We start from the raw sequence: 21,771 nt of genomic DNA, 5'->3' as shown, positions 1-21,771 counted from the left end.
ACAGGAAGAAAATGGCACCAGCATCCCTGAGACAAGGGGAGGCTGCGGGAGAGGCGGAGAGAAAGAATCCGGAGCTCGGGTTTGAAAACGTTACATTTGAAATGCTTATTAGACATTCGGATGAAGATGTGACGTGAGAAGTTGGAGACCCGAGCGCAGAGCTCATGAGAGATTCGGTCTGAAGAAACACATTTGGGTTACGCCGGCACCAACATGCCACGTTCAGAGCCAGGGGACGGAAGAATACCCCGCGTGTAAGCCTCAGACGGGCCGACACTTCCAGGTCACGAACTGACACAGTAAAAAGGACACTGAAAACATGGGGCCGGCTTGTTACAAAGGGAAGGCACAGGAGAGCAGGTGTCTTAGCAGGTAAGTGACGGAGGTGCTCGAAGACGGTGTGACCGGCTATCGGTGCTGCGGGGGGAAGTCAAGTAAGGCGTGGACAGAACCTGAGTGCAGGCACCAACCTTGCAGGAGACCCTGGAGACACGTGGGCTCTAGGCAACGGAACAGACCCGCACCTGGCGGGGGAGGCTCAAGACCGTGGGATTTGGGGCAGAGGAGAAATTCATCGCCTGACCACCTGGAACTCACGGCTAAAGAGAAGCTCACAGAATCGACACTTCCTGAGTGAGCGCTAGATGTAAGCGGCTGACAGAATACCGTGTTGTAACGCTCCAGCACCCCTGAGCGGTAACCTGTTGTGTAACAAGACGGAGAAGAAAACAGACCTTGTCAGGGAGGTTCTTCAGTCCAGCCACCAAAATAGGAGACAGGACGAAAATCTACGCACACAGAAGTGCAAATGAATAGTTTGCAAGCAAGTAGACGGGGATGGATCGGGGGAAGTTTTCCAGGGCCAAAGGGGGGGGTCAGTGAGGAATTCTCTTAACACAGGTATGGCCTTTCTGGTCCCCGGTGGGTAGCTAGGAAGACGAAACCTAACAAACTGCAGTTTACAATTTATGAAATACCGTGGCATCTGAGATTCTCAGTGGCCTCATGTGGCAGATTTCAAGACTGTGCCCAGCACAGCACCCTTCCCTTTGCCATGCGACTCTGCTGTTCCCCCCGCTGCCTCCCCCCGGAGGCAAAACATACTTTCTTCCGTAACATTGGGTTTGGGCAAACGACTCGCTTTGTGCCGTAGAATTTTTAGCAAAAATGTCACAATAAAACACTCCAAACATAGTTAAAGGATTGGGTTTGCCCTCTCGGTGTCTGTGGCCTGGATGAGCTGAACCCCAGCAGACCTGGAGACCCGCAAGCAATGACGAAGTGCTTATGGTGGCCCGCGGTTGAGATACGGGGGCCGTTTGTTACGTAGGAGTAACTAATTGATGCACTCGATGACAGTGTGTCTCAAACAGTGCTGTGAATCCCAAGCCACCACAGAAAATACATCTTACGTTATGACCAATCCACGAGATGTATATACAAGGGACAGAAACTAAAGTTCTGTGAAAAAGTACTTACCCTCGCTACCCGTCACTCGGAATTTTTTATTCTGTTCCGATGCCCCCCATACCATTTATTCCACTCTGAGCCATCCCATTCCATCATTTTTTTAAGTGTTTAATTTTTTTTTTTTTTTTTTCAAAAAGAGTGAGAGCACGAGCCAGGGAAGGTCAGAGAGCCTGATACAGGGCTCGAACTCACGAACCTCGAGATCATGACCCGAGCTTAAGTCGGACACTTAACCGACTGAGCCACCCAGGCGCCCCCCCCCCCATTCCGTCAGTTTTTACAAAATGCTAGTCAGAGCCCATAAAAAGTGGCCCTTAATTTGAACAATCCTGCACTTAAGCATTGCAGGAAAATTATTCTTTATCCCATTTTACAGATGAGGAAACTAAGGCTCAGGTAGGTCGCCTGCCTAGTCATGGGCAGCCAGTGGTCCGGGCTGTGCGTTCTGACCCAATACCCTCCTGATTTCTTGATCATACAGGGGCTGCAGTCACCTCTGATCCCATCTCTCTGTTCCGTTCATTCTTACTTTTTACTTAAAGTCTTCTTAGAACAAGGGGCCTGGGTTCTTCTCTGCTGGATAAAGATCAGAGACTGAGTCACGTCAGCCAGGTTCCAGTTTCAACTCAGAGATGGAGAAAGCTGCAAAGACATTCTTCCCACCCTTATCAGACTGCAGAGTTGAAACTTGCCCCGCGGGGCTGCAGACCGGAATCTGGAGAGAGGACGTGTGCTTGCAGGGAGAAAGGGACACTGAGCGTGTGTTTCCCGGGGGCAGACACTTCTGGGTGCCACGAACCATCAAAGGAGTCCAGGTGAAAACTGTTACTGACTTGCCCAAGACCAAGTACAGGCTGCTGTGAGAGGGTGAGGGCACTGGGGCCTGTAAAGGGAGGGGAGTCTGTTCCCCTTGTGAGAACCCTGGGAGTCCCACCAGGCACTCGGAGGGAAGACGGGAGAATGGCCTGGGGCGGCTTCCCTGGGGGTGCTGGCTCGGGAGGGCGCAGCAGCCACTGTGGAGACTGCACCAGCCCTGCAAGCAAGGGTCTCTCTTCAGGAAGAAGTCTGAGACAGCTGCCGCTCCGGGCACGAGTGGAACCCACCGCATCTAAAGTCATCCGTCCGAGTTCGGTCTAAGCTGCTTCATTAAAGACTCCCGCATTGTTCTGGCAAACAGCCATGTGCTCGGGGTGACCAAGTTCCCTCATGTTAAAATGCACACAGTAAGAGCGTATGTGGGACTTGAGAAACGCAACAGATGAGCATAGGGAAAGGGAAGGAAAAATAAGGTAAGTACAGAGAGGGAGGCAAACCATAAAAGACTCTTAAATACAGAGACCAAACTGAGAGTGGCTGGAAAGGAGGTGGGGGGTGGTGGCATGGGCGAAATGGGTGATGGGCACTGAGGAGGGCACCTGTTGGGATGAGCACTGGGTGTTGTACGGAAGTGATGAATCAGTGGGTTCTACTCCTGAAGCCAAGACTCCACTGTATGTTAACTAACTTGAATTTAAATCGAAAGAAGGAAGGAGGGAAGGGGAGGGGAGGGGAGAGGAAGGGAGGGGAGGGAATGGAAGGAAGGGAAGGGGAGGGAAGGGAAGGAAAGGGAGGGAAGGGAAGAGAAGGGGAGGGGAAGGGAAGGGAGGGAAGGGAAGGCAGGGGAAGGGAAGGAAGAGGAGGGGAGGGGAAGGGGAGGGGAGGGAAAAGGAAGGGAGGGGAAGGGAGAGGAGGGGAGGGGAGGGAATGGAAGGGGAAGGAAGGGAAGGAAGAGGAGAGGAGGGAAAGGGAGGGAAAAGGAAGGGAGGGGAAGGGAGAGGAGGGGAGGGGAGGGAATGGAAGGGGAAGGAAGGGAAGGGAGGGGAAGGGAAGGAAGAGGAGAGGAGGGGAGGGGAGGGAATGGAAGGGGAAGGAAGGGAAGGGAGGGGAAGGGAAGGAAGAGGAGAGGAGGGAAGAGAGGGAGGGGAGGGAAGGGGAAGGGACGGGAGGGGAAGGGAAAGGAGGGAAGGGAGGGGAAGGGAAGGAAGGGAAGGGGAAGGGAAGGGGGAGGGGAGAGGGGAGTGGAATGGAAGGGAAGGGAGGGGAAGGGAAGGGAGGGAAGGGGAAGGGAAAGGGAGGGGAGGGGAGGAGAGGGGAGTGGAATGGAAGGGAAGGGGAAGAGAGGGGAGGGGAGGGGAGGGGAAGGGAGGTGAAGGGAAGAGGGAAGGGAAGACAACAAAGAAATGTACAGAGTAAGAATCCCTAGGATTTAAGAGCGCACCTGTCCCCAGCGGGTCCCCAGATGATGCTAGGCTTTCATGAATCTGACGCATCCACCTCTCTGACATAATCGTCTCCCCCTTCCCTCTGATAAGTGAGCATTAGCATACCACCTTGACCGTCTTCGCTCTCCCTAGAACATTCCTGGGCTACGCTTAAGCCAGCAAGCAGCAATACCTGAGTGCCAGCTCCTCCACCTGCAAGGTCATTTGGCCTCACTTAGCACAAATAAGCACTTGCATATAAAACATGTCCTTCTGTTCTCAACGACCCGTGCAAATGGCAGGTGGGTTCCAACGTTCACCGAGGTAAAATGGCATCAAGGTGCAGAAGTGCACCTTGGAACACGCGAGTGCACCTTGGAACTGGGTGCCCCAGTTTGCCGGTACCTCCGCCTTCCGTGAAGATACCTTCCAGTCCCTCTAACATTTCCTTGGTCGAGGGTTTGCTCGCTGGGCTCAGCACATTCTTCAGTGTCTTCCTGAAGGGGAAGAGGTCAATGAAGCCATCACAACCCACTTGCCCGGCCCCCAGCACAAAGCACCACACAGCTTTGACCATGGTGGGCCGACGCTTACGGTCACACGCACGTTCCCCCCGCGGGACTTACCCTTTCCCAGGCAGAGTAACAAAGAGCCAAATTAAAGATGCAGAATTCCTACCATAGACATGTATATGTATGTATGTAAATGTGAGTACATGTTCTCTTTGGCTAAACGCCAAGATGTATAGAGTTGAATGCACGCGTTGGATTCTCAAGAGTTAAATATTCACGTGCTACAGGACCGAGCCCTCCGGGGCCCTCGTATGATCACAGAGATAAATGCAAACATCAGGACAGAAATCAGGATAGCCTGCCTCTATCCCCAGTGCTATACAGGTTGCTTATAGAGTCTTTAGACTGTCATAAAAAATAAATATGCCAAGTCACATCATCCTCGAGCGCACTAGGACAAAAAATCCGTTTTTTACTTTCCTGTGCCAAGACTTACTCCATGAACACTTACTTGCCTGCCCCCCTGGATTGTAAGGCAGGTGTTTTAAGGACAAGCGTGTTGCCTTATTTGATGTTCTGCAGCCAGGGTCACGGCCTGGGGCCTGGGGCCTTGCAGATACACAAGAACTGGGCAGGGTCAGCAACACAGACTGAGTGGGCCTGCTCAGCACCGTAGGTGGAAGGAACCCGTGGCTGTAGGTCTGTGAGCCTCTCTGTGCCCGTCCCGCCAACAGGCCCTCACTGGCACCAACAGCACCTCTGAGGCCCCTGCTCGTGGGGGACGCCCCAAGTCAGCCTTTCCAGGCCTGACCGTGACACCTTTTACACTCAACCACATTTCTTCCCATCCATTCTTTTTCACGCAGGTCGGGTCTGGCTTTCCGAGCCGGACCACGCCCGGCGCGTGCGTTTCCTCGTCTCTCCCAAGCCGTCCGTCTGTCCAGAGCCAGCCGGGGCCTCTCGGCGAGTGCAGACCTCGGGGCCCTTGTGGGCAGAACGGAGGCCACTTGCTTCTGTCCTTTCCCATCTAACCCACGCCTTCATTACAGAACCTTAAGCCTTGGTACTAAAAGAGACCTCAGAGATTGTCTGATTACACCCCACACAGGGGTGCAGCCCGGGGGTCGGGCGACAAGTTTGTCTTAAAGGCACAGAGAGTTCACACAAGTCTGGGGTTAACACTCAGGCCCAGCTTGGAGCCAGTGATGGTACGTGGCAGGTTCTGGGCAAGACTGCGAGGGCACAAAATGACTCCAAGGGTTCCCGCCCGGGAGACCCGACTGAGCAGAGGAGACAGATTCGTGCGCAAAACATCGTCAAATACAGTGATTGGTCGAACACGTACGTAGAAGATGGTCAGGCCTCCCTGGCTTTAGTCCACTTGAACTGCAAGGAGATGCTGCTGGTCGTGTGCGTTTGAGGAGCCCAGATCAGCCCCTGCCCGACAGGCCCACGGATGCCCACTCTCGTCCGGTCTCGTCTCCCGCCCTCGCCATAAAATAGCACAAGGGACAATTTCTGCAACCTGCTTGTTGGAGAAACAAAAGAATCCTGGTCCTTTTCCAAAGAGGAAAATCTCTGCCCGAATCATATTCAACAAGGTTTGATCCCACCCTAAGAAACAAACAAGTGCTTCCAGAATTTTGCCCCTTAAACAAAACTACACCAGCAAATTAGGCCCACGATGACGATCTGATGTGAAGTGTGGCATACGCTTGTGTGTGGAATGTTTTCATTTTAGCGTCTCATCCCTTGACATCGGGAGATTTTAAAAGCACCACCAATGCTTGTTAGCTTAGGAAAAGATCCAAGCACTTCACGTTCATCGAACGGTGCCCCAGAAGGGATTAGGAGGTGTTTATCTGGTGAGAGCCCAGCATATGGCTGTGCCCGGCTTCTTGTGCCCGCTCTGCGCGCACTGGGCCTGCTGGGGAGACGCACTGTTAATTAGGCTCCGTTGGCACGGATGCCACAGTCAGAAGCTTAGGTGTTCGGGGCTTGCACACAAATTAGTCGCATAAAAGGAAAGCATTTTGGCAGGGTAAGCATATTCTCAGGGGAAAGAGAGGGTTCGTGTTTTCCAAACTTACTCTGAAAGCACTTAATGAAAATCTCTTTTAGAGAAGAAACTTTCCTATAAAAGAACACCGCGAATCGTGAACTCTGGGTACGAAAACCGGCAGCCGAGGGGTGTTACCTCTGAGACTCCAGGCAAAGCGAGAGCAGAACTACAGACGATGGTCCGGCCGCTGCAAAACCGAAATGTAGACGAGAGGGGTGTGAAAGGTCCGTGCTGAGGGGCGCTGGCCGAGACGAGATTCGCTCAGTGCCGCGAAGAGAGGGGCTGGACGTCCCGGCTCCCAGTGACCATCTCCAGAGAGCCCGGCCCATGGGAACCCACCCTGGCTGGCAGCCACAGGGGACGACCTGACACGAACTCAATGCTTGGCTGCACAGCGTCACCGGGATCCACCCCGATGGCCTCTGCACCCATCCCGGCAGGGCCTGGGCTGTGTGAAATTCCGGGTGCAAAAACTGTGCTCTGACCGGCCCGGGAAGTAGCCCCATGCTTGCTGAAATTATAGCAGTTCTTACGTGAAGTGACTCGGCTTTGCAGAAACCCCACCTGACACTAGCAATAAATTCGCATAATTGCGCCTCATATATTGTTCTACTATTTCAGACCGGATACATCTAACTTACCTAATGTGTTTATAATAGAACTCAATTTACTCATACAGCTAGCTATTTATCTCCGCACGATTGGCCTGAGGTTGGCCCAAAAACCAAATCCCTCCCGCAGTGGGGAGGTGACACAAGGGAGCGAGGCGGGTGTGCTGTGAATGGCGGGGAAGTTGGGGACTGTGAGAAACTCAGGGGAGATCCCCGAACCCCATGCAGAGGGGACAGCCGTACTCACCAGCCTACCAGTGCAGCTCAGGGACACTGGGGCTGCGTCTGGAGATCTCACTTTCCGAGGGAAATGAGCAACCCGGCGTTTGGGTGAAATCAACTAATTTGTGAATGTTGGCATCCAAGCATCTATATTGTCAAGTACTTTCCCGGCCAAAAAGAGCATGTCTTGAGGGCTATGTTTGCCTCAAAGCCTGTCGTTTCACGGCCTCTGGCCTAAGGACGTCCTGATAGACAGTTGACCCTTGACCAACCCGGGTTTGAACTGCGCACGTCCACTATGGATTTTTTTTCTCATAAATACAGTACGTACGATAAATGCAGTTTCTCTTCCTTATGATTTTCCTAATAACCTCTTATTTTTTTAAAGACTTTATTTTTTTCAATTTATTTATTTATTTTGAGGCAGAGAGAAAGGACCGGTGGGGAAGGGGCAGAGAGAGAGGGGGGACAGGGGATCCGAAGCAGAGGCTCCGAGCTGGCAGCACAGAGTCTGACTCCGGGCTCCCACTCACAAAACCGTAAGATCATGACCTGGGCCAAAACCAAGAGTCAGATGCTGAACCCACTGAGCCGCCCAGGCGTCCCCGCACTCTTCAGTCCTCACCAAAACGTTTCTTAGTGCCCCAGACTCTACCAGAAATAGGAAACAGGTTCGTCTCACTTGCCAATGCAAATGAACACACAGCAGCTGCTCAAGGGAGCTCTGTCTTGAGAAGGAGCCGGCAAGAAATGCTGAGGATTGGTTGGTGACGTCTACACGGGCACAGACGAGGAAGTACTGTCTCAGCTCATGTGTCACTTATTCTGTATCATTTAGATATATTTATGAAACCCAAATTCACTCGCCCAACAGGCTTGACCAAAGTCCCTGCTGTCCCAACCAGGGCCAAGTGTAAGCACAGAAATCAGAGCTGGAAAACCCTGCAAGCGTCTCAGTACTGTTTTGTCACTCAACGCGGCTCTCAAGAAAGGCACCTGAGGAACCAGCCATCGCCAGGGGTCACCTTCACACACACAGACAGCCTTCGCACAGGGCCATCTAATGCTCTGTGCAGAACTGCGCTCGTAGGAAAAGAAGTCAGGGTGTAACCCAAATATTTGCTAAATGCTCAACACAAAGGGTGTCAGGAACTCGTTGATATATTCCTCTCTCTCCTCTTGGGAACGGACACCCTGGGGAGTGATACGCTTGACGCCCTTGATGATGGAAAGCACTCAGTTGTCCAGGGCATTAACAGATGACTTTATTAGGGCAATCACTTGAGGCTGAGGTCTTTAATTGTTAAAAAGAGCCTGTTAGACTGAGCTTTAGAGGTGGTCAAAACGGTACGGCACGTCTGGGCTGGGGGGCTCTCTAGAAGGCTAACCCAGCACCACGGGGGAACAGAAGTCAACAGAAGTGCTTTGAAATCTGAGATTTTCTTTTAGCATTTCAAGCTAAGCCTTAAATGTCTCCATGGCAAATGAATCCAAGAGCGGTTTAGAAGATGTAATCAGCAAAGAGTAAGTCGACTGCATGAATATACATGATCTTTTCCTGCTGGAAACCCCTATCCTCTTGGAAATGGAAGCGATGAGGGTCCGTTTCAGTAACAGGCATGATCCTCTCCGTCCCGTCGGAGAAATCTGGTTCCTTGTTTTCGGCGGAGACAGAATTTATGTTCCTAGCAGCTGTGGAAGACGGCATTCCTGCCTACCCCGGAAACAAGAATCTGACCACTCAGTGGGGCCGCATTCACTGTGAAACAGTGGTCTCTGCTCTCTGCGAAGCAGGGGCCCAGAGCACTGGCCGGGAGTCCAGCTGCCCAAGGTCAAACCCCAGCCCTGACATTTACCAACTCGGTGACCTTCATTTAGGGGACAGTGCCTTGCTTCCCTGTTGCGTCAATTTTCTTATCTGTAAACGTAGATGATAAGTCAGACCCGACGGGGCTATTTTAAGTATTACATGAATTGCTATACCTGAAGAGCTTAGGCGTCAGTACGTAGTAGGTGCTCAATAAATGCTAGTTTACAGTAAATCGGTCTCTGAGGCTCCCTTTGGAAAGCAGATTCCCCACAACTCCCCAGAGAGTGACAGCTGGGCCAGGATCAGAACCTGCGTCTGCCGGACGCCAAGCCTGCCCCTCTTCCATGAGCGGCGGCATCATCCCTGGCACCCATGAGCCCCTCGCCCCCACGAGACTGCATTCGCCGCCCGTTCAAAGAGCACCTGCCAGGCACGGTGCTGGGTGACAGGGATACACGACAAGCAAGCTCAGCCCGGTCCCAGCCCCTCATGGAGCTGCTGGCTTAACGGTGAGAATGGATCAACAAACCATTAAACCAGCATGTTCTAACACCTCCCCCACGACACCAAAAACAGCGCCCTGCCAGAGAGCTCACTCGGTAAGTGCACGCGGGAGACAGGCGAGGGGGAAGAGGTAGAATCTAAGGAAAGACTGACCCACCCTGAGTTCCCTGCGGCACTTTCCCTCCGGCCACAGGGGAGGATGTCGTGCACTCTGCAAGCACCTGCTGAGGGCTCGGCTCCCGTTTGCTGAGAACGAGCTCTCCAGGCTCTGCGGGAGGTGCTGGCACTGGGACAGAAGGACCGGGCTTGGCTGCTGCCCTCAGGAAGCCCATCTGTCTCTCCAAACAACCATCACAAAAACGTTTGCTTCTACTGTCGCCATTAAATAACTGTAGAAAGTCCCAATCCGGCTGCAATGGAATCACGCAGACCTGCAGCCCCTCTCTGGTGCGCTCTCCGAAGCAAGTGCACTCTCAGACCCACAGCCAAGAGCTGGAGGAGACGGTCTCATCCCCCGGGAGCTGTGCTCGCCCCAGTGCCAGACGCACCGCCGGGACTCGATTTCTTCTCCTCTCTCAAACCAAGCGCGAGGCTCGAGGAAGTGACCGTGCGCCGATCTTTGTTACTTTGGGAGATTACTTTTTAGAGGTTTTTGACGTTCGTGCATTCAACAAATATTTGCTGAGGGCCCACTGTGTGCCAAGTGCCTCCCCAGCCAGGAAGGAATCAGCACCGAACAAGATAGACAAAATCCCCTGCCCTCCCGGAGGGGCCAACCCAGAAGGCTTAAAGGCAATTGTGTCAATTGTTTACGTACGGGTCATGGAGGCAGCATCCCCGGTTTGGCACCTGATCTCTGATCCTTCCCTCCTCGGACCTGCTTGCCAGCCGTGTTACATCAACGGGACATAAGAGGTGTGGGAGACACATCCGTCCTCAGCCCAGATGAAGGCTCCCAGGGATTTAACAAGTACAGAAACTTACCAGAGTAAGATGCTACCAGAGAAGATGACGTAACATAACTTGGCCCAGCTCCCTTGCCTGCGATGCCCCTTCACAGGCTGTGTGCAAACGCCAGGGATCTGCGCGTGGATAGGAGAGACGTGCCTCCTGATGAACCCGGCTCCTTGCCGAGCTAGGAGAAACACTTTTATACCCGAGGTTCACGTCTCTGTGTAGGACACATACAAGACCAGCCTATGTGCTCCCCGCTAAACAAACGTCTAGGAACTTCAGCGGCTTCCGCTTCTAAAATCAAGCGCAGGGTCAACGGCACTGGACATTCATCAGGAGGAGACGAATCAAATGAGGGTTCATGCCCTGATTAGCATCCCTGCCAGGGATACCAGGCACTCCCGAAAGTCCGCCCCTAAACCTGGCTCATGGTTAATAACATTTTGAGAGAGACACAGAGAGAGAGAATGCGAGGGGAGAGAGGGGCAGAGGGAGAGAATCTTTTTTTTTTAATGTTTATTTTTATTTGTGTGAGAGAGAGAGAGCACAAGTAGGGGAGGGGCAGAGAGAGGGGACAGAGGACTCTAAGCGGGCCCTGCACCGACAGCAGTGAGCCCGGGGCTCGAACTCACGAACCGCGAGATCATGCCTGAGCCGAAGCCAGACACTGAACCGACTGAGCCACCCAGGTGTCCTGAGAGGGACAGAATCCTAAGCAGGCTCCACACTCAGCACAGAGCCCAACACGGGGCTCCAGGTCAACTGTGAGATCACCACCTGAGCCGAAATCAAGAGTCAGACACCGAACTGACTGAGCCACCAGGCGCCCCCATGGTTACTAACTTCTATTTATACAACAAAAGCTTCAAACTAGAAGCCTCCTTCCACCCACGCTGCTTGAGACTCTGGATGCAGAAGGCACGGATGGCAACCAGCTTATTCTTGAGTCTAAGACAGAGCAATGCTGTAGCGATTTTCTACATCCGTGTGTGGAGCTGAGAAATAATCGAGCACACAAATTTATAAACCGAGATTTAAACACAAAAAACCAAAAACCCAATGGAGGTGGCCCAGAATGCTGTTATCTCCTGACCTAAGGAGCACTGGGAGCTTCAAAATATTCCAAAACTTTTTTCTTCTACAGAAATAGCTTTATAACACTGCTAGCAATAGAAGGGTGGAACCACATGATCAGCTCAACAGATGCAAAAAAGCATCTGACAAAATCCACTACCCCCTCGTGCTAAAAACACTCCACAAACCAGAAGTAGGAGGGAATCCCTCCACACGATAAATGGCGTGTCCAAGAAAAAAACAAAATAAAACAAAAACAAAACCAAGAAAAAACAAAATAAAACAAAACAAAACCAACAAGAGACCCTTCAGCTAACATCATACCTAATGGAGACAAAATGCTTTCTCCCTAAGATCAGAGAAATGACAAAAATAACCACTCTCACCACTTCTATTCAACATTTTACTGAGATTCTAGCTGGGGAAATTAGGCAAGAAAATGAAATAAGAGACTTCCAGATTGGAAAGGAAGAAGTAAACTGTCACTCTTTACAAGTGACATGACCTCGTATGCAGCAAATCCTAAGGGATCCGCTTAGAAAAACTGATAACACCAACAAACAAATCCAGCAAAGCTACAGGAAAGAGGATCAAAATGCAAAACTCAAATAAGTGTCTGCACACTAGCAGGGAACAACTCAAAAATAAAAATCAGAAAGCAATTCCATTTACAATAGCACCAAAAAGAATGCAATACTTAGGGACACACACAAAAAAGGAAGCAAAAAACTTACACTCTAAAAATTTTAAATATTGTTGAAAGAAATTAAAGAAGACCCCACAAATGTGAAGACATCGCATGTCCACGATCAGAAGACTTAACATTGTTAAGATGGTGATACTCTACCCAAATCGATCTACAGATTTAATGTGAAACCTATCAAGATTCCCAAATTCCAGCTGCCTTTTGGGCAGAAAGGGACAAATTCATCCTGAAAATCAAATGGAAAGGGACCCAGGATAATCAAAATAATGATGAAAAAGAATAACAAAGCTTGAGGGTTCACCAATCCCAATTATAATACTTTCTACCAAGCAGTAGTAATCAGAAAAGGTGGTACAGTCATAAGGAGAGACATATCGTTCATTGGGATAGAGTGGAGAATGCATAAATAAACTCTTACGCTTATGGTCAATTGATTTTCAAAAAGGGACACCAAGAAAATTCAAGGGGGAAAGAACAGTCTTTTTAACCAATGGTGCCAGGACAGCTGGATGGCCATGTGCAGAAGAGATGAGTTTATGCACCTACCTCTCATGATACACAAAAATTAACTCAAAATAGATCATAAATCTAAATGTAAGAACTACCACTATGAAACTGTGAGAAGAAAATATATGAGAAAATGTTTATGAATGTGGGGTGGGCAATTATTTCTTAGATACAACAGCAAAAGTATAACCTGTAAAAGGGGAAAAAAAATGGATGAACTGGTCCTCGTCAAAACGAAAAACTTAAGCTCTTCAAAAGACCCCATTAAAAAAAGAGACCGTTAAAAAAAAAAAAGTAAAACAAAAAAGACCCTATCAGTCATGAAAAAACAAACACAGACTGGAAGAAAATATTTTGAAATCCCATGATTTCAAACTGATAAAGGACCTAAAGCCAAAAGAAGAATTCTCAACACCTAATAATATACAGCAAACAAGCCAATAAAAAAAAATGGGCAAATGATCTGAACAGGCACTTCACCAACAGTCCGTGGTCGGCAAATATCACATGAAAAGGTGTTCGACATCATTAATCTAGACAGACGTGCAAGTTAAAGCTAGAAAGGCACACTCGCGCACACCCAGTAGACTGGCTAAGACTAAAGAGGCTGGCCACACCAAGTGTCAACAAGGATATGGAGGTACCAGCACTCTCCGACTCTGGTGACAGGAATGTAAAATGGCACAACCACTTTAGAAATAGTCTGGCAGTTTCTCAAAAGTTAAATGTTTACTTACCATATGATTCAACTTTTCTAATCCAAAAGCTTATATCCAGACAACAACCTGTATGAACGTTCGTAGCGGCAATAGTTGTGAGAGCCACAAACGAGGAACCACCCACATGTCCACCACCAGACGGACCAAGTGTAATACAGTGCACACCATGGAACACTCCTCTGCATTAAGGACGGATGGGCTACCGATCTATACAACAACATGTGTGACTCTCAGATTAACCGTGTGGGTGAAAGAAGCCAGACATAGGAAGAAGAGAACATACTCTCCACGATCCCATTTATACAGAACTCTAGAAAATGAACATTGATCTTGAGGGACAGAGGGAAGAAGTGCATTTGTCTGGGGAGGACTGGAGAGGGACAGGAGGGGCGTATTACAGACGGGCAGGAAGAATGTTCGAGGGTTGAGGATACGTTTGCTATCTTGATTTTGATGATGGATGATTTGGAACGTCAAATTTGTATGCTTTAATATGTGCAGTTTGTTGAAGATGCATCGTACCTCTAGAAAGATGGTGGTCTGTGATAGCGGCCACCACACATCACCTGTGTACCTAAATCCATTCATACCTGTGCCTAGTGCTTGCAGGTAAGTGACCCAGTTAACTATTAAAGTCTGTGTAACTGGCTTGAGTTCCTCGGGAAACCCAGTGAATTTGACTATGGAGCTGATACGCTCTGCCCACCATCAAAGCTGCACGGCGGGAGTTTAAATCGTGAACCAAGCCCCACACCATCGACGAAGGTCCCTTCTCCTCCCATTGAACGCACAACAAATATGTCTCAAGGAGCCCCAGGCCCATGCACAGACCCAAGACTCCAGCACACCCCGGACCTTGGACCTGAGCAGGGCAGGGTGGAGGAGAGCAGACGGGAGACACCAAGAGAGGAGGGTGGGGAGCACGTGGCCACGTGGATGGAGGGGGTGAGGCCAGGAGGTCGGCGGGCGGACTCTGGCTCACTCTGAGACTTCTCTGCATTATGCAGAAACGGTTCCAGAATGTTCACTCTTCATCAGAGATGCAAAGGCCGAAATGAACAAAAGAGCTAATCAATATTGAAATCACAGTGGTGCTGATGGGAACACAGTGCTGGGAATGCAGCAGGACCCATCCTCCGGCCAACAGGAAATTCATGCCCCGTCCCCAATTAGGAAGGAACAGTGCAAGTCCAAATCACCAGCACAAAGAAGGACAAAATGAGGCAATAACATCCAAGCTGCCTGACAACTTATTCTTAGCCGCCTGGCTCCTGGTGGTGGGCAAAGGAAGGAAATTCATGCCCAGAAATAGAATAACAGTGTTCTCGGTAGGAATTTTTGCCAAGCATCGCTGAGAGAGAGAGACATCGCCTTAAGCCTCCTTTGGATTTCTCTGTGTCTCCTGCTAAATAAAATTCGGATCAATCTGAGAGCTTCTTGGAAGCCCATTGCAGCCCAGAGCCGACAAGGACCCTTTCAGGAGAAGTCAGAGCAGAGACTGTTCTGAGCCCACCGCCTCGTCGGCACCTGGGGGGTCCTGACAGCGTCCCCCGTCCCACCCCCACCCGTGACCTCGGGTTGGGGGGCATCTTCCTCTCATTTACCTGCTGTCCCGGGGACGGGAGGGCCAGACTGACAGCCCCCGGAAAGATGTGCTTACGGAGCTCTTTCAACGGAATGACTTCCCAACACTTAAAAATCAAAACTCTTACCCAAAGGTCTGGACTTCCAGACACATCCGTCTTTAAGTCTGTCTATAGGCGAGCGAAGAAACGGGAAGAAATGTCCGTCCACGTTTTGGTGCGATGAATTTGGACGCGCAGCGGGCTGATGTTTGCTCAAAACCCACCGAGCACAGCTCCTCGGTTTCGAGCTGTAAGATTCGGTGACGCCCACACCCACCGCGTGGGGTCGTGCGGGCCGGCCTCTGTGCCTTCTCTGAAACCAGCAGAGCGGAGTCTGGCCTGGTGCCGTGTGTGCCTAAGACGTGTGCTGCTGTGGCTGTTCACTCTGACGGACCCTGGGGACAGGGACGCCCGTGGGACACAGACCCTACCCTCGACATGCACGAGGACGTACAGCGTGCAGAGTCCCGAATCCGTAATTATCCACGCAGGGACACACGGAGGTGAGGACCCGTGGGGGCACACGACGGCAGGAAGGAGGTGGCCGCACCGAGTCGGGGCCCCCAGAGGACACCGGGATGCCCACAGGCGCAGGGCTTGGGGAGCAGGCGCCAGGCACAGGGAGAAAACATGCAGAACCACAGAGAGAAAGGCAGATGAGCTCCTGGATCCAACTTTGCCTGAAGTCACCTGGCTCTTTTAGCTGTACAAGTCAATATATTGCCCCTTTTGGGGCTTAAGACAGTGGATTTGGGTTTCTATTACTCACAACCAAATGGAAACAAACAAACAAACACCTCACCAATGCAGGATTTCACCAGTACCTGCCCACTACCCCCGACCTACCACACCAGTCCAAACCAGCTCAGATGTGCTTCCCCAAAGCCCAAGATCAGGACACACCTACCTTCCCCTGGGTCCTCTCTATACAGCCAACCACTCAAGGAGCATGGGCTCACACAGCCTCTGTAGGTGCTGCCTGACCCAGGAAAGACAGGTGCTCGATCAAAGCTGATATCCTCCAGAGGGGACATCGGGTTCTCTTTAGTGACCAGCTCCCCACACGTTGCCGAGCAAGCAGCAGAAAACTTCGTATTTTTTGCAGCACATCCACTGTCTTCCAATACCCCTCACAGACCAACTCTGGAAAGAAAATCCTTCCCTGGGGCAGAGAAGGCTTTAACATGTTAATGCCCTTTCCCAAAGCCTTTAGCATCTCCTTATTACAAGTCCAGCTGATACCAGAAGGCTGGAAACGTAATCATTGCAGCCAAAAGATGGAGGGCACCATCTTCAAGACCAGCATGAGTTTACATTTATTTCTCTCCAAGCGTGAGTCAGTTCCTCCCCCGCTGACGATGTATGGCTGGCTACTGTGGTTCCAGAGACCACAGTTCGTTGACAAATAGTACAGTCACCAACACATGAGAACATGAGGCCATCACTGAGTCAGGAGGATAGATAATCCAAAGATTAAGTCATAATTACAACATGGAAACTGCATTTTCTTCCTTCTTCTGTAGAACTTTAAAAGAAACTTCGCGAAGAAAAGAAAACGTGTCGTAGTCGGCAGCGTAGAGACCCTCCCCGGATGTGCCCATGCCCCAGTCTCCAGAACCTGTGAATACATTGCCTTGCATGGTGTAGGGGGTTGACCTGTGGCCCAAAGTGGTATGTCCAGGGTTCGAGCCCCTGCTACCTGTGAATGTGATCTTATCTGGAAACGGGGTCTTGTAAGCACGTAAGCACAGATCTTGAGACAAGATCACTCTGAATTAGGGTGGCTACTAAATCCCCTGACAAGTGTCCTTGTAAGAGAAAAAGGTCATACGGAGACACAAGGGCAAGGCCGAGCAAAGATGGAGGGGCTGGAGGGACGCAGCCACGGGCAAAGGACACCTGCAGAAGCAGGACGAGGCAGGAAGGATCCTTCCCCAGAGCTTCTGGAGGGAGTAGAGCCCTGCCAATAGGTTGATTTCAGACTTCTGGCCTCCAGATCTGGGAGAAAATAAATTTTTGATCTTTTGTGGTCTTTTCTTTAATGTGTAGCTTTATTTTTGAGAGACAGAGAGAGACAGTGAGAGTGGGGGAGGGACAGAGAGAAAGGGGGACACAGAGGATCCGAAGCGGGCTCCGCACTGACAGCCGCGAGCTCAATGCGGGGCTCGAACGCACAAACCGTGAGATCGTGATCTGAGCCAAAGTTGGACGCTCAACCGACTGAGCCACCCAGGCGCCCCTAAATGTATATTGTTTGAACTTCAGAGTTGGTGGGAACTTGTTACGGCAGCTCTAAAAAACTAATATACGGGGCAAAGGTAGTTGAGATAAGCATTTGAGATGAAAGGATTATCCTGGGTTATCCAGGTGGGCCTAATTACACCCAAATCACAAAGGTCCTTAGTAAAGAGAGGCAGGAGGGTGGGAGTCAGAAACACAATGACAGAACCAGGGGTGAGAGAGGGAGAGAGAGGATCCCGAGGAGGTTCCGTGCTGTCAGCGCAGAGCCTGACCTGGGGCTCGATCCCACGAACCGTGAGATCGTGACCTGAGCCGAAACCAAGAGATGGACGTTCAACCAACCGAGTCACCCAGGTGCCCCCCTCACTAGCCCATTTTAGACCCCTGACATCCAGTATGACATCGTAACAAATGTGCACTGGTTGAAGCTACTAAGGTGACGGTAGTTTGTTATAGCAGCAAGAGGAAACTAATCTACCAACTTCCAGGGGGTGGCAAATTCAGGAAAAGTCCATTAGCACAGATTTCCAGATGAGAAAGCCATGGAATGATGCTTTGCTCCTGGCTCGCAGGAGGGCTCCCCTGCCCTATGCAACATCCCAGATGAACTGAAGGGGACTGTGTCCCTACGTTCACTGCCCAGGGAGCTCCTCACCCGTCTACGTGATGGTTCCTCGTGTATACACGCACAATAGTAGTGTCACCTACCTTGAAGGCTTCTTGTGAAAACTAGATGGGCCAACATTTCTAACGTCCTCATTCTAACAGGACCTGTCGCCCACTACGTTCCCAACACAGGCTAACTATTAATACCAGTAGCTCGACTGTCCGTCCCCGGCGACAGAATTCATTCATGCGCGTTCCACCTTCGTACTTCCCAAAGCTCTTTATGCATTGCCCCCACGCTGATCATTGGTAAGTACTCCTGGAACAAGAGCCTCCCTCTGAGAACCCAAGAAGGCTTGGATCACTGTGCCCGGGCCAGGTCATTACCCAATGCCACGTCCCTTTGACTGCGGAAAACCTCCCCCCTCCCTTTCAAGATTTCCAGGAAGAGGAAATTCAATGGAGATGTTCGGATAAAGACGAGGCAGGCAACCACTCTCGCCTCACAGACAGGTCCATCTCAGGGAAGGTCTAGCATTCATTCATCCTTTGTTCGTTAATACATTCGACAAATATTTATTGAGCCCCCACTGTGTTCCAGATTCTGCACAGGACTGGGGAAAGCACTGTTACCAAAACAAAGCCATAGACTCTGTAGACCTCGCAATCAAGGAGGGGCTAAAATATAAAATACGCAGATATGAATATGGATGTTGGTATTTTAGATATAACATTCACTGATCTATTGCAGACCAAGCATCACGTGGCTTCCTTTAGATATACACTCTTATTTAATCATCCCCAAAACTCCATCGTGGGATTCTATCACGCACAGATTTGAAAAGCAAGAATTCAATTATATGTGCTTGGAATAACTGGAGGTTGCTATCTGACAACACTTGCATCAGAAGACGTAAGAGGAGGATAAAAGAGAGACACATATCTTACCATCAACTCTGCTCAAATCTAACTTACGTAGATACCCCCAACATTCCCTTCAATATGAACTATGCCCGATAATGCCCCCCGAAAATTTGGCCACAGCTCAAATGCAAGAAGACATTTATTCAAAAAATATCAACTGTCTTGGGGCACCTGGGTGGCCCAGTCGGTTAAACATCCAACTTTGGCTCAGTTCATGATCTCATGGTTCATGAGTTCAAGCCCCACATCAGGCTCTGTGCTGACAGTTCAGAGCCTGGAGCCTGCTTGGGATTCTGTGTGTCTCTCTCTCTCTCTCTCTCTCCCTCTCTGCCTCTACCCTGCTCATGCTCTGTCTCTCTCTCTCTCTCCCTCTCTCAAAATAAATAAATAAACTTGAAAAATATTTTTTTTTAATTAAAAATAAAATACATCAACTATCTTTCGAACTTTGTGAACCCAGGTTTTCTGTCAAGGATTTTCAAGGATTACTTTGATTACCGTTTGTTCTGACCTACACGCTGACTTTAGAACAAATCCCTGCAGAAGATCCCAAACTGTATCATTATCGTCCTCTTTTTACAGATCAGGACGCTGGGCTCAGAGATGTTAAGTAGTTTGTCCAAGGTCAAGTAGAGAGGAAGGTGGAGTCGGGATTTGAGCGGACATCGTCGGTCTGAAATCTTGACCAGAGGATTCCCTGCCTCTGAGTTCTTTGTCTTTCGACTGAGCTAGAACGGCTTCCTTTTGATTTCCACTCTGGGGACTTAAATGGCACAGATGTGCTCTGTCTCCCGAACGGTGGCCCCTGGAAGGCTTAGAGAGAGCTATCCTGTGTCCCTCTTCACCCCACCCCTGTCTCTTTCCTTCTCACCAGGCCCCACGCTCACACGGGCTCCGACCACCCCTCTGTCACCGACACCCAGTACCTCCCCCCCACAACACCCTTGAGCAGAATACAGTCCAGCATCAAGTGCTGCCCCCCCTGCTAGAAAGACACAAGATTCCGGTCAGGGTGACTGAGTGAGATCAGCATTTGTGGCTGACTTTTTATAGAATCCAGGGCAAGAGAAATACCTCACTTTCCCCCGAAATGTGCTTTCAGAAAACCAGCAGCAAGAGGGCGACAAGAAATGACAAATGCCCCGCAGGCCTCCGTGTGGGAGCGAGAGGGGGTGGGGGGCAGTCGTGATTTGGAGGGCCCAGCTCTAGGTGGGGGTCCCAGGAAGCAACGTGGGCAGATGGCTACCTAACCTTTTGACTTCATAACAAGCTGGAAACCAGATTTCTATGTGAATTTGACAATTTTTACAGGATGGCAAAATTTGGATATTACACACACACACACACACACACACACACACACTATTATTAAGACGCATCCTCTACTGTGTGTGGATTTTTACATAGAAGTTCTCAACGTAAAATTTATCCCTCCCAATCTTGCCAAATTTGGCCAAGCTTCCAGCCTTTCAAAGTCATTTGTGTCTTCGGTTTCTGTCCCTCCAACATCATTGAATCCCAAGTCAAAGAAGCCAATCTGTTTACAATGTACGTCTTCCTAAATTTATACTTTTTCCCTTATTACCTAAATCACGGTCCCAATGCAGAGAGTTTCCAAGGCACAAAGATCTTTGGTGAGCCCTGCAAGATTCTCCCTGGGGATCATAGTGTTTTCTGCAACCATAGAGGCTAGGGGGTCTCCCCAAGGGGTGCTAACAAATGTGTCCCGTGTTTGGGAAATGCCCCTGGGATGACACTGAGGCCAGGGCACAACTCTGCAGGTGACACTGTTCATCTCAGAGCTGAGGCGACATTTCCTACAAATAGTGACACTAAACCCATGACAAACGCATCACATCCAACTCGTTAATACCCCTCCCTTGATTCTAGCCCCCGGATTTGCAACAGAGCCTGGGCTCCCCTAGAAAAGTCTCAAAAGCAGCGCCAATCTGGATGGTCTGCTCACTCTGGTTTGTTCTTCTGAAGATCAGGTCATAATTTTCTGGAAGAGAGCTCCAACTTCATGGGGCCGTGGAGAGTGACAGCTAAGTTAAAAACAAACACAAAACCAAAAAAATCCAAAAAACAAAAAAAAACCACCCAAACTACTGTCTTCCAAAGCAATTTATCAGGCTGGGCAGAAGATATTTCTAGGTTACCTCTGCGAAGGGGAAACAAAGCAAAGGCCATACTCCGAGGCGGCAGAGGAGGGGGCCCACCCTGGGAAGCTCCTCCAGGCTCTCGGGAAGGAACACACATCTAGGGGCTGCAGACACAGGCCGTTTGTTTGGGCCACCATCACCCAGACGCCACCTCCACATGCCACGGCCCCGTGTCTCCCTCTGGAATGACATGGGAACAGTAAATAAAGTGCACTGTCAAAGGCAATCAAGGGCGATGCACCATCAGAATTTCTCATTCCGTGCAGATGAGCTCCTAGGACTTGGCTCAGATCTTCCTAAACTGTGAATACAGAAGGCCTTAGATTTGTTTAATCAGACCTGCCCACAGAGTACAAGGCCCGCCAGGAGCCCCGGGGCAAGGCGGCGTGTGCTTTGAAGCTAATCCCCTTTCTGTCTCCAGGGAGAATTAGCATTCCAAGCCCAGGAAGCAGGCTGTGCCAAATTTGCGTTTCCTAAGGATTAACTTTTTTTTTTTTTTTAATTAGGGCTCACAGACACATCAAATCTTCTTTATCAAAACCATCTCAGGCTTGAGGCACAGCCTCCTGGAGGTCACTTCTACCCGGCCAGAAGCTGGAGGCCTCTCTGTCTACCGCAAAGTTCTTCAGCCTGGGACCAAGTTTCATCTAACCTCTAAACAGAAACCTGTGACAGGCGAGGAAAGGCAGAACTCCGTGCCTTGGTTTTCTAAAATGAATGAATGGACGGGCCCCGGGGGCTCCCTTAGCAAGTTAACGGAGAAAGGACCTTCTGAAGTTTTAAGTCTTTTCTCCATGAATCGTCTGCTGCAAAAGGAAATGG

The 21,771-nt window shown here is 50.2% G+C and overlaps 1 protein-coding gene across 1 annotated transcript in view; it reads right to left on the bottom strand.

Moving 5' to 3' along the window:
- TMEM132B (transmembrane protein 132B) overlaps positions 1-21,771 on the bottom strand; it is a 362,435-nt gene that overhangs the window by 18,155 nt on the left and 322,509 nt on the right. The window lies entirely within an intron of this gene.

The sequence above is a fragment of the Lynx canadensis genome, chromosome D3, assembly GCF_007474595.2.
Source record: "Lynx canadensis isolate LIC74 chromosome D3, mLynCan4.pri.v2, whole genome shotgun sequence".
In the NCBI taxonomy this organism is placed as follows: Eukaryota; Metazoa; Chordata; class Mammalia; order Carnivora; family Felidae; genus Lynx; species Lynx canadensis.
Note: the sequence above shows the minus strand (reverse complement) of the source record. Positions and strands in the feature narration are given on the sequence as shown.